Here is a 13,482-nt window from a genome sequence, read left to right as displayed (position 1 = left end):
TTCCACAAGGGTCAGTGCTAGGACCCCTAATGTGGAACCTCGCATACGACATCGTTCTTCGGACGGCTCTGCCCCCCGGCTGTCACGCAGTCTGCTACGCAGACGACACAATCGTGATGGCCGGGGGAAGAGGCGACTGCGCGAGTTAACCTTGCGGTGGCTCGTGCCGTGCGGCTCATAAGTCAGATTGGGCTCAGGGTGGCGTCCCAGAAAACGGAGGCCGTTTTTATGCATAACGGCCGCCGTGGAGCGCCGCCAAGAGCCCAAATCTACGTGGAGGAGGACACCCCTGTGGAGGTGGGGACCCAAATTAAATACTTGGGTCTCCACCTCGATGGCAAGTGGAGCTTCGGCGAGCATTTCCGTCGCATAGCCCCGAGAGTAGAGCGGGCAGCGATGGCACTTAGCCGATTGCTGCCCAATCTCGGGGGCCCAGACGGGAATGTTCGCCGCTTATACGCCGGCACCGTCCACTCGATGCTTCTGTACGGTGCCCCAATATGGGCGGAGAGATTGGACGCCACCCGCAGAGCAAAAGATGCTTTGCATCAGCTGCAAAAGCGGGTGGCGAACAGAGTCTGCCAGGGGTACCGTACGGTAAGTTGGACGGCTGTGGGGATGCTCTCTGGAGTACCCCCCGTGGAATTGCTCGCCCACATGTACGCCGATGTCTATCGGCGTACACGGGAGTATCAGCGGGCGGGCATTCCAGTCACGGACGGTGTCCGGCGGGCCCTACGGGTCCACACACGGCGGGCGCTGATCCGGGAGTGGGGCGAAAGATTACTCGACCCACGATTACCCGGTCAGCGCACCGTCGGGGCCATCTTGCCCTAGTCTAGAAGAATGGCTAGACAGGGCACGCGGGGGTATCACATCATATGACCCAGGTGCTCACAGGCCACGGCTGTTTTGGCGAGTACCTGGGTCGTATACAGAAGGAGCGCACGACACGATGCCACCATTGCAACCACGAGCTGGACTCCGCCCAGCACACACTAGCGGAATGTGCTGCCTGGGCGGACGGAAGATCAGAGCTCGTGGCCACAATTGGGACGGATCTGTCACTGCCCGTATTACTGCGGGTAATACAATGACAATGATGATGGATGGAAGGCGTTCTCCTCCTTCTGCAGCAACGTCATGCTGCAGAAGGAGGCGGAGAGAGCGAGAGAGGACGGGTAGGAGACAGAGAGAGATGGAGGGGCGAGAGAGCAGCGAGGATGAGGAGTGGAGCTTAAGGAGGAAGAGGAGGAGGGTGACAAGGAGGGGACAGTCGGGGGCGTTCCCCCCCTCTGCGCCCTTGGCCGTGGGCTCACCTGCGGTCGGGGTGCGGCGGGGGGGGCGTCCCCTTAACACCCGCAACCAGTCAGGATGCGGGATGAGGTCACCGGGGGGGAGACGGAGACACTTAAGTCCCCAGATCCCCCCCCGGTGATCTCTCGGGAAATCGGGGGTTGGGCTGAGGTGGCCGCGCCTTAGGGCGCGGTCTCCTCTCCCCGGCCCCCGAACGGGAAACCCCCTCGGTTGTCGCCGAGGCCTAATCCCCAGAGGGGCGGTGGGAGTGGCAACCGGGGCGCCTGGGGGGGCGGGCGCGCTCGTGGGTTGGGGCTTCGGGCCCGGCACGCGCTTCCCCTCACGGACGAGATGCAGCGAAGGGAGCCCTCGTACCGGAAGCCTAGTGCACCGGTGCGGGGGCTCTCCCGCTGTAGAGATGAACTCTTTCTTTCTGAGGGGGGTCATCTGGAGGGGGCCTCCAGGGCTGACCGCCGAATCCGCGTTCCCTTCGGGGAGCGGAGGGAGCGACAGCCCTGGAGGCGGGGGACCGCGGCTCAAGCGGGAATACTCGAGCCGCGACCCCGCCCCCCAAACTCTCAGGGAGGGCGCAGCGTGAGGTTGGTGTCGCCCTGCGTTGCAACCGCGGAGTCCGATGGCGGAGGGGAAGGCTGCTCCTGCGGTCTGCGGGGGGGGCGCGGAGTAGGCATGGGCAACAAGCATCCTCCGCGCTCCCTACTTAAACGCCCGGGAATGACACCCGCTGTGGTTTTAGTGCGGTCCCCTTCTGTGCCTCGCCACAGGGAAAACTCCGGTTCTCCCTGGGGCGAGGAGAAGGAATCCCACATAACCCTTGCTCTCTATCCGGGGGGCAAGGATACCTTCTGAAGGTTTCCACAGCGAAAAAAAAAAAAAAAAAAAGGTAGCGTCCGCTTTCCAGAGCGCGCAGCATAGACAGCTTCTTAATCTCGCTCAACAACACATGTGGAATTCACCATTGTATTTTGATTATGTTGATTAAAGGCTCCAGCGTCGAATCTCCAAACAGACAATTGTTGTCGTTGCGCGATCGTATTAAGATTAACTCATGACGAGCGTTATTCCACTCGTCTGTAATCCTCGCAAAATCCCAATAACATGTAGAGCGGTACGCAAAAATTGAAGTTTCCATTTACAGTAGTCGGATCACTCCAGCCGGCGTTTCTCATAATCACGTTTCTATCGGATGATATCGTTTTTGAGCATACTTGTTATTCCCACGTTTCTGTTGCGATCAATCTCCACACCATCGAGTTCGTATCGAATCTCATCGAACATGAATGCGACACAATTATTTCCCAGTATTACATCAGATCCTTCGGCTGATTTATTTATCTTTAGTCTCCCTCGATGTATAGGAAACTCTCATACGGCAACGTATACAGATCCTGTTGTTGTATGGGTATTCTTATCTCATCACTGTGTCCGAATGTTGTGTTAGCGAATGGATTGTACGTGTGAGTCTTGATTTTGACGATGCGATCGTCGAAGATTGGCTCGTCTCCGGTTTTGAGGATGACGGATGTCGTCATTGTTCAGATGTTTCGCATTGCAAATCCCAAAGATTGTAAAAACGCAACGTTTGATGCGTTCAGTTTCTTTTTCTTAGTGCAACCGGATGATTGGATATTAGCGAATGTCGACGTTGTTGTTGTTGTTGTCGCTGGCTCCGTAAAGATTGTGTTATCTCTCGTATCTTTCGATCCGTTCAACACGAGCATCTCATATGCCGCACACGTACGTTATCGCTGTCGTTGTCGTACGTGCAATCTAATGGTGATCTCTTCTCCTCGAAAATCGAGCAATCGTCTGTCCTGGTCGACAACGCGTAACGTTAAATCCGTAATGCTTCGCACGATGATCGGCAGGTAAATGATGTGCGCCGGTGTTTCCGATATCTTATATCCTGGTGGTACCCTCGATGAACATTCATGTATCGTTTCAACGAGTTTGCCGTTGCTGTACGCGCCCGCGGTCACATTATATTCTACGCGGATAATGTTCACGTTGATAATATTAATCGGCATGTCCGACTGGTACCATTCTCGCGGCTGCAGTATACGGTTTGAGAATCCCAGCAGCGATCTAATGTTGTTAGGCTTGCTAAAATTTATTCTGTAGGCGTATTTGATCTCGCTCCTCATCGTATTGTAATTAGCGCGGAGCACTATCGGATATACTTCATCTTCAAAGTCACCATTGTCAATGTGTTTTTTATCATCGTCACGAACAGCGTGTCGCGGACGTTTTCGTAAAATTGCATGTTTCAAAAACTCATGTATCGCTTGCAGCTCGTACGATCCCTCGGGAATCGTAATTTCCGCGTCATCTTTGCCAAAATAAAATTTATTATTCGAGGAATTCACGTTCGATATCGTATAATAAGTCTCAAAATCCGCTAGACCTAGCTCGTATTCATCATCGCTCAAATCTACGGCGAGAAAGTAGTTTACCGCGAGAACACTACTCTTCCCGGTCAGTGTGAATGTCATAGACATGTTGACAAAACTGTTAAACGAATACTGAGTTAAATAGCGCAATGTCAGTCTTTAAATTCGCGTGCATCGACCGCTCGGAGAAACTGCAAGCACAATTGTCCACAGATGCTTTGATTGTAAGTTTGAACAGGTGTGTAATTGTATTGTATATTTGTCACATTTAAATATCGCACCAATTCATTCGGCGGTCGAAGATTGCCGAAATTGTCAAAATATATAGCGTGATCCCCCCTCTTTGCATACGCTACCCAATGAGTACCCGATCCTTTAGCGTTATCCAAATTTACGATGCCGCTCTCGTTTCGATATATACCACCGATCGGTAATGAATCACGCATGAAAACACCTCTAAAATACGGAATGTGCATACGTTTTGCCAATTGCAGCAATTGTATGTTGGTAGTAACACCCTGCGGCATTTTCAGCATCACTTTGACGTTTTTTTTTTTTTTTTTTTGTTGAGACTTCTCGTTCGTATTTGTATGTCGCGAGATACAATCCGCGACCTTCCATTGCGTGATTGTGACGTAGCATCTCTTGCAACTGACGTTGTGCAGCTTTTCCATCGTTCACCATCTTTGCTACACCAGCCGCTCCACCGACCAGAGATCCGAGCGCGCCCACCATTGGTAGAATCGGCAATACGTCCCCACGTTTCGCTGCCGGAAGTATTCGTTTCTTCGCCATCTTTTTCTTCGTCTTCGTCTTCGTCGTCTTCAGGCCCATACCGAACTTCGTCTTGATTTTCATCGCTGCCCAGACAGCTGTGGCGGCGGCTCTCTCACCGAGAGTCGAATCTCTCGCAACGATGCGAGTTTGCGCTTTCTTGGCGAGTATCCTATCTGCCGCGTGTCTCTCGATGTGATCGTTGCTTCGAGAGTACGCTATATCGTGTTCACGGCACGCCGCGTCCAATTGATACTTCAATCGCCTCTGGCTAATCGCTTTTGTAGTCGCGTGCCCGGACCGCAAAACTGATAGCCGGGGATATGGAATTCGTTCGGAAGTGCGTTTATCGCGTGATTTAATAGGCCTCTACCTATTTTCGTTGACATTTGCTGCAATCCTTTATCATTGGCGCTGGACCGTCAATATGCGTTCGCTGCTACGGTCGATTGTAATGTTCGAAACAGAGGCGATAGGTTTGAACCTCCAATTCCGCCTTTATATGTTCCGGAAGCTTCTCCTACACGCAGTGGACGTAATTGCCGCACATTCGCAATAAAACTGCTGTCGATACAAATTGTAGCTGTTCGGCACTCAAATCACAAATATCGTAAGGACTTGATAGCAAGACAAACATTTTTTCGTTACTGAGCAATTCGCGGTTCCGCGCAGCTATAAATAGCCAGACGTTCGATCCAGTCAGGAATGAGAAAATGAATTTCGTGCGACAACCTTTGACGATACGCGTGACGAATTACGACGACAGATTATGATCGATGGGAGACAACGCGGAGATGCGCAGACACGGTACGATACTGCCGACTACTATACGCGCGATCGTTTGCGGCCCCTCGAATTGCGGTAAAACTAACGTGTTGATTAGTTTGATAGAAAGCCCGCACGGCGTCCGCATTGAAAACGTGTTCGTGTACTTGCAACAGCCAAAATATCGGTATCTGGAGAATTTGTTGACGTCGATCGACGAAATCGGCTATTTTACATTCTCCAATAACAGTGACGTCATTCCACCGAGCGAAGCATGTCCAAACTCGATTTTTGTTTTCGATGACGTGGCGTGCGACAAACAAAATACGATAAGAGAATACTTTTCAATGGGACGCCACTCGAACGTCGACTGCTTCTATCTCTGTCAGACATACGCAAAAATACCGAAACATCTTATACGTGACAACGCAAACCTGCTAATCCTGTTTAAACAGAATGGTACCAACTTGAAACATGTGTACAACGATCACGTGAATACCGACATGTCATACGAGGATTTCAGTGAATTATGTCGTACTTGTTGGCAGCAAAAGTATGGATTTCTAGTTATAGATAAGGATAGCTCGCTTACGAACGGCCGATACAGAAACGGATTTAACGTGTTCGCGATACCGCAAAACAATTAGTCGTTGCCGATGTTCTGTCGAGAGGGATGAAACACGAGCGTTCGACACTCTACCGACATGGCTGAGAGTGATAATATTCGGGAGCGTGAAAAGATAGCGAAGGAAATTGCGAAAACGAGTGAATCAATCCGCAAGAAACATCGCGCTTTGAAGACCGGTAAGATCGATGACAATATTGCGGTCAAGACTCATTTTAGGCCTATTATTGAGCCGCTACAAAAGATTGTCGACAACTCGATCGCGGTGAAAAACGAGCCGGAAAGTAACGCAAAGATTAAAATCTTACCCATTAAGCGGTACAAGGAGGAAGAGGAGGAGGAGGAGGAAGCGGAGAATGCGACACCGAAAAAAGGAAACGATTAAACGTGGATCGCTCATCGACACCGCGTACATCAGATGCTTTACTGGATGAACCGATGATAACCTCAACACCGTTCGCGACACCGAGAATCGTACAACCTGTGATGACCCGAAACACTCGCAAACGAAAATGTTTTCGAAACCACGGGCAACCTTCTCGAAACATCGTTTGTTCGAAACACGTTACAAACGCTGGAAGGTCAAGAAATGTTACGAATGCACTTGGGACCACTTGGACAAAAATACATGGGCGCTCTCCTCGGTAGCGACGAAAAAAAATGAGATTGATTACGTGTACGGGGTCCGTTTCGACAAGGATGAAATGCTGCTCGGTAACAAACAATTCGACATGGATAAATATGACTCTATAATTATAGACAAAGTGAGGTACATTGGTACACCAGGATTATACGAGTTGATCTTCAAGAGAATTCCCGATGACGTCATTTACACGGAGGACGATATGCAAAAATACAAGAGCATATTATTGATGATGAACGTGCATAAATGCAATTATAATGCGCAAGACCAATTACGGAGCAACAAGGGATACAAGTACAAACAAATAATTGCACCGTTGATATCGATTGAAAAGAAAAAATCTGGAAAGGGAGTATTCATGCCTCACGCGATGGCGCTTACCGACAATAAGATCGATAACATACTGGGACGACCCCAATGAGCTAGTGGATCGGGTATGATTGCTCGATGCTTCGCGCCGAGCTGGCCACAACGCTCACGACATCGAGATCCTGTCGATCATCGAGGAACTTCGCGAAGCGGGGCATTATTATAAATTAAACGGTGTCTCGACAAAACTAATCAGTCGATCGGCGTCACTCGCATCGGGAAAAAGAATGCCTATCAACAAATTTGGATTATACGAACCAAGAAATGATGCAACCGGCACATGCGGTTCTTGGGATAGATTGGTGAAAAGTTATGTGCACGAAAACGCTCTGTGTCGCGTCGTTACGGACTATGACGCAAGGTCGCTTAAGATTCGACGTGTAGCGCAACCTGAGGCTGACACCGATGCCGTCAACAAACTGTATGTGGAATCCTGCGTTAAAAGTTTGATGAATCAACAGAAAGAATCAGATGAGAAGCTGACTTCGTTCGAGAAGGACGTGCGAGCATTACAGACTGCGATAAACGAACTTCAACGCGCGGCTAACGCTAACTCAGAAACGACTATTAACCTGAATGAGCGGCAGTGAACGGGTTAGGAGCGGCTATCGAACGGTTATCGAACATCTACGAAGGGTTATCGAACGACTACAAACAATTATCGAAAAGCTACGAAGGATTATCGAACTGCTATCTAACTACATTGAGTGGCAGTGGTAGCGAACGGTCCAGAAACGGTTGTGAACGACCTAGCAACAGCGAACGAGGCTACCAACAACTCAAGCAGGGCTGCGAACGAGGCTATGAAAAAGTCATTAACAGCTACATACAAACAACTCAGGAACGGCTGCGAACGAGTCAGGAACGACTGCGAACGGGGGAGAAACGACTGCGAACAAGGCAGCGAACGAATCAAGAACGGAAGTAAACAACGCAAGAACGGCTACGAACGGCTTCGAACGGATCAAGAACTGCTCAAGAACGGGTCAAGAACGGCTACGAACGGCTTAAGAACGGCTACGAACGGATCAAGAACGGCTCAAGAACGGATCAAGAACGGCTCAAGAACGGATCAAGAACGGCTCAAGAACGGCTACGAACGGCTCAAGAACGGGTCAAGAACGGCTACGAACGGCTCAGTAACGGAAATGAGCGATAAAACAAGCAGCAGTAAACGACGTTCGGGAAAAAAAACCGACGAAGCGATGAAACAACATAGTTAGGAGAGACGGCAGTTGGTGAACGAACTGCACGCGCCGGCGAGAAAAATTTTCCCCGAAGACATGTCATAGTGCGAGGATATGATGATCTGTGGCAAGTCGACATCGTCGACATGCGTTCGTACTCTCGTTTCAACAAAGGTTATCACTACATACTCACCATCATCGATGTGTTGAGCAAGTACGCGTGGGCACCACTCAAGAGTAAAGGTGGAAGCGAGACGGCTGACGCTATCGCCGAAATAATTCGAGATAGCAAGAGATGCCCGAAAAACATGCAAACTGATATGGAAAAGGAATTTTACAACGCGGATGTGCAACGGCTTATACGGAAACATAACATCAATCATTATTCTACATATTCGGTAATGAAGGCATCGGTCGTCGAGCGATTCAATCGTACGCTGAAGAACGACATGTGGAAGATGTTTACGCTGAATGGAACTTACAAGTGGATTGACGCGTTGCCGCGACTCGTATCGGATTATAACGCGCGCAAGCACCGAACAATCGGCATGCGACCCGCCGACGTCACCCCCGCGATCGCTGATAAACTTTTAAAAACGGTATATAGTAACATAAAAATTGCCGCTCCGGCGAAATTCAAAGTAGGTGACTCGGTACGCGTTAGCAAGTACAAGAAACTTTTCGAGAAGGGTTACACACCAAATTGGACGACGGAGGTTTTTAAGATTGTTAAAGTGCAGCGTACTAATCCCGTAAGCTATCTACTTGAGGACTATCGCAAAACATCTGTCGTTGGAGCGTTTTACGAGCACGAGTTGCATAGCGCGAATTATCCGGACGTGTATCTTGTGGAAAAAGTACTGCGCAAGAGGGGTGACGCGGTTTACGTGAAATGGCTGGGATTTGACAATTCGCACAACTCTTGGATACATAAGGACAATGTAATTTAATTCATACAAACTGTTTATTAATTCCTCAATATTAGAAATATATAATGTGTACAACATATAAAGTATTTGAAATAAAAAATATACGCGAAATATATGAAATACAAAATCTTTATTAATACATCCTTTCCTTTAATCGTTACAATATATGAAATACATAACATTATATCACACACACATACACACACACACACACATTATATTTTATAAGAATATCTGATAATGTCCCCATAATGTATCAGTCGAATCAGGTATGATATAACGCGAAATTTCGATCTAATACATGACTGCTGACGTGTCAATTCAATCTCGTCATTCAGGCACCACGTATAATCGTCGAATGTTATACTACGCGCTACGACGTTACTTTTGACACCTTTTGCTTTTTTAGTGTCCTTTTTGCCCTCCACCCTCACCGTGTACATTTTTGCTCTAAGCCTGACGAATTCGGTCATTATCGCGCCGTTATTCTCGTCTTTCATCAAGCCTGGCACCTTTTTGTTTGCATGCGCTATACCGCTATACGCGTTGTCAATTGGATAATCGCTCGTATCAAATCTAGCTATATCGCGTTACATGTTCTCGTACACATCGTCGCACTCGATGTGATATATTAGACTGTCGGTGTCAGTGTACATTATCCGACATCTTTCACGATAGAGCGGTGACATGTACTCGTAGTGAAATTCATACAGACACACTTTCGATATATCGAGTATACACATACCAACATAGATTGGTTTGTTAAATTTTACTTCTAGTTTACTTTCTAATTCAACGGCGATTAGGTTTTCCGCAAAGACTCCTACTATGGAAATTTGGTTTCGCGATCATCGCCTCCACACCGTATCGTCCGTCCCACTTTGTCAATAATTTTACATCTACATGATTTCGAACGTTTTCCATAGTTTTGCCGAATACCGCGTTGTTCATCAATTTGTACAAATTTTTCTCAAAATCATTATTTGCTTGTGTTCTAAATTTTGTATTGAGTTCGATGTAATCGCGGAGCTATGCGGATTCAGTAAATTGTAATACGCGATGTATCTTTACGATACGAAGACCGTGACGTGTGCACTGCTGTAGGTTGCGGTAGTGTATGACGTAACGCTTCATGTCATATAGCGTTGCCAGAAGCTTATCTTCCCGCTTGTCGGGCGGCTTGTCGCGCGTCGGACAGAACGGTAGGCCAATGTGCGTGTTGTGTTTACTTTGCGGATACTCCAGATCGACCTCGAGAATATAACCTGTGAGCGAATCTGGAGCGATCGCGCTAACGTCAAAGTTTGAAATGTCTTCGATCCATCGAAAATCGGCATAAGGCAATGATTGACACATTGCCCATCCGTACAAATTATTTACATCGAAATACATAAGGAACGACGATGGTTTCGATGAGTCGTATGTCTGCATGTACTTGTTATTAGCATGCGCGTATCTGTTGGAACATTGACTTAGACCGCCGGGTATACTCCGTTCGATAAACATAACCATGTCGATATTGGTAAGCAATTCAAACGTAATATTTGTATGTTTTAACATGACGTCCCATGTATACCCGGGAAGAGTATAATAATACGCAGGGTCGAGTCCATAACTCGCGATGCAAGTGTCGCGAAAGTTTTCAAAAATATCTGCTAATAACAAGACATCAGTTTTAAGAACAGATCGCTATATTTGCCTAGAGTTTCGAAGGGAGAATCGATTCCAGACGTTCTCCGCGTGCGCGTAATCGCTCTCGGATACAGTGTCACCGGTCAAGGAACTATAAAACGATTCGCGCAGTGGTAAATGCGTGTCCTGCAGCCTGTCCACGCAGTCAATGGAAAGACACCTTTTCGCGTCAATAATTCGAAATTGTGAACGGATAATGCGGAAAAATTGAAACGTAAAATTTTTAACTTATTCTTATCGAGAAAAGATACCAATTTGTCAAGTCTAACACTGAGAAATTTGTATGAATCGATGAACCGTAATTTTACGCAAGTTTTCCGATCTTTGTCATCGGTACTATTGACAGTCTTTGTAAATGAAATGTATTTTTCTTTTATTATTGGAAGCACATCTACGCGTCCTTCGTATGTGGTAGTTATTTCTTTTATGATAGAATGTGCATCGTAACCGGATAGATTGTGAAAAACTACAGGAATGACATAAGAGTCTTTGTAATTTAGATTGCAGTTTGAGTGTGCGGGACCCTGTATCGCCCAGTTAGATGACAATGATCGCGTACTCGATTATCGTCCGGCGCAAACGGTTTTTCGCAAATGTAACATTGCGTGGCGCTATGATGAAATTTTTCCCATTCATCTTGCGTTAATTTTGTCATGGGGACATTATCAGACAAAATACCCTTTACGCGATGCGTTAATTCCTCGAGTTTGTTGGCGAACCACGCGATACAATCGGCGCCGCGATAAGATCGGTATGCGGATAATGTTTCATCGTACGAGGATTGCACATAGTACCCGACGCTAAATACCTCGTGATGTTGACCGTATGACATGTGTTCCGATGTCTTCCTCAGCACACACTCCAAGTCGGCGTACACTACAAACGGAAGTCGCTCCTTTCTGTTGTAGTTGTCGAAGCCGAGCCACTTGTTTTTATCGCTTGGTAATCTGATTGCGCAGTCGTTCATTTCTCGACAGTCCACAATGTGAGCCTCCAACTTTTCGCTCAAATTAAAGTAGTGCAAGCATCTGTGAAAGAAAAAAAAAATTACAATTTTATTTACAATTATTTTATATAATTTACAATAAATATACGTACCGATCGCAGATATATTTTTGACCATTGTGTTTGCTCAATTGCGAGCTTACGAGACGAGACAGATTTTTGATATACGCGAAATGCCCAACGTTGTCGTCCTCCTCCACGTACAGCAAATTTACATGTTTTTCTCTTTTCCGATCGGCGAGTTGTATCGGAAGAATTGATAATTCCTTTTTCCTCTCGATGCCATACACGTTGATTGAGATGTTATTTACCAGTTCAAACTTTTTAATTTGATTCAACGTCATCGGAAACTCAATGTTTTGTAAATTTAACACTGTCGTATAGTGCGGATATGAAAATTCTCGTTCCACATGTTTTTCTGCAGGGTACAGAGCGGTCACCACTGACTACGCGAAACATGCATTGTCTTTAGATTGCATGTTCACCATTGCTCTCTTCGTCATAATTTCTCGCGGTAATTTAATATGACATCCCGCGCGCATAGGATTGCACTTGTTGACGTTGACCGTAAGATCGAGGATTCGTGACAATGCTTATCCGCTATCACATTCCTGGAACTCTTCGAGAGACGTCAATGTGGTTTCGATGACGTGCCGCTCATACCACTCGCGTAAATCGGACGTGCGAAAGAGTTCATCATTTCTTGTGTTATTACTTTTGTTGGCGCGCTTATCACCTGTCACAAACTCACCGTTGAACACAGTATTTACTTTTACACAGTTGTGTATTTTTATAACATCTTGCACTTGCTCAAGTACTACACTATTAGCGTCTTCCAAAAATTGTCGCGGTTCGATATAGTCTGCGTTAATCACCGCACCGGTCAGTATACGGTTTTCGAACGCGGTATCGATCTCTCGCCAAACGAGTCTTTGCACCCGCGTTATTTTCGCCACTGTAATTACCACCACTGGATATAAATTGTCTCCTCAATCGAGTTTTTGCACCCCCGAGTCGCGCAATTCTAGCAACCAAAGATTGTCTATATCCAATCGAGAGTCGCGGACGCTTGACACGGCTGTTTTCTTCGAGCAGTTTGATAAATTCCTCGCAGCGCAGCGCCCATTCAAAATACTCGCCCAAGGTAACGACTTGACGGGACCGCTCCAATAGCTCGCGTTCAGTCTGCTCAATGTTTTCCATTTTTTTTCTCACTACTATGTCACTGCGTACAAACTGGGCACATATCACATGGAATTATTATATACAATGGATTTTTACAATTGCAGCACCATCGACTATCGACTGCATCATGTGATTTAATTACATGCTTCCGAACAGCATACATGTGCCCAAAGTCTTGAATAGAGATCATACACGAAGTACATAGAGCTAGAGCACCACCCGTCGAATAGTAAAAAATATGGTACAAACTTTAGTACGTCCGTTTAGCGCAAGGATTTGTGAACTGTCCACTTTCTTGTTGTCAACATCGGTATCCTCACTGCGATCACTAATATAATTACTGTCATCCGACAGCGCGTGATCTTCGTCAGACGACTCGTCTAATATCGCTTCGAAATTATTATTATTATTATTTTCCATTTCTTTTTTACTCACTACTATGCCACTAACACTTCTAATACAAGAAAGTAACCACCAAATTTTTTTTTACCGCTGCATCTATACGCTTTCAAATCGTACTATGGTTTGACGCACTCTCATCTTCCTCCTTTTATATATATATATATATATATATATATTTCACCTAATTCTGTATCCTTTTTTA

This window comes from Prenolepis imparis, unplaced genomic scaffold (assembly GCF_030444845.1).
Source record: "Prenolepis imparis isolate NDT839.2.m4 unplaced genomic scaffold, iyPreImpa1.0 SCAF_6, whole genome shotgun sequence".
NCBI classification, from domain to species: domain Eukaryota; kingdom Metazoa; phylum Arthropoda; class Insecta; order Hymenoptera; family Formicidae; genus Prenolepis; species Prenolepis imparis.
Note: the sequence above shows the minus strand (reverse complement) of the source record.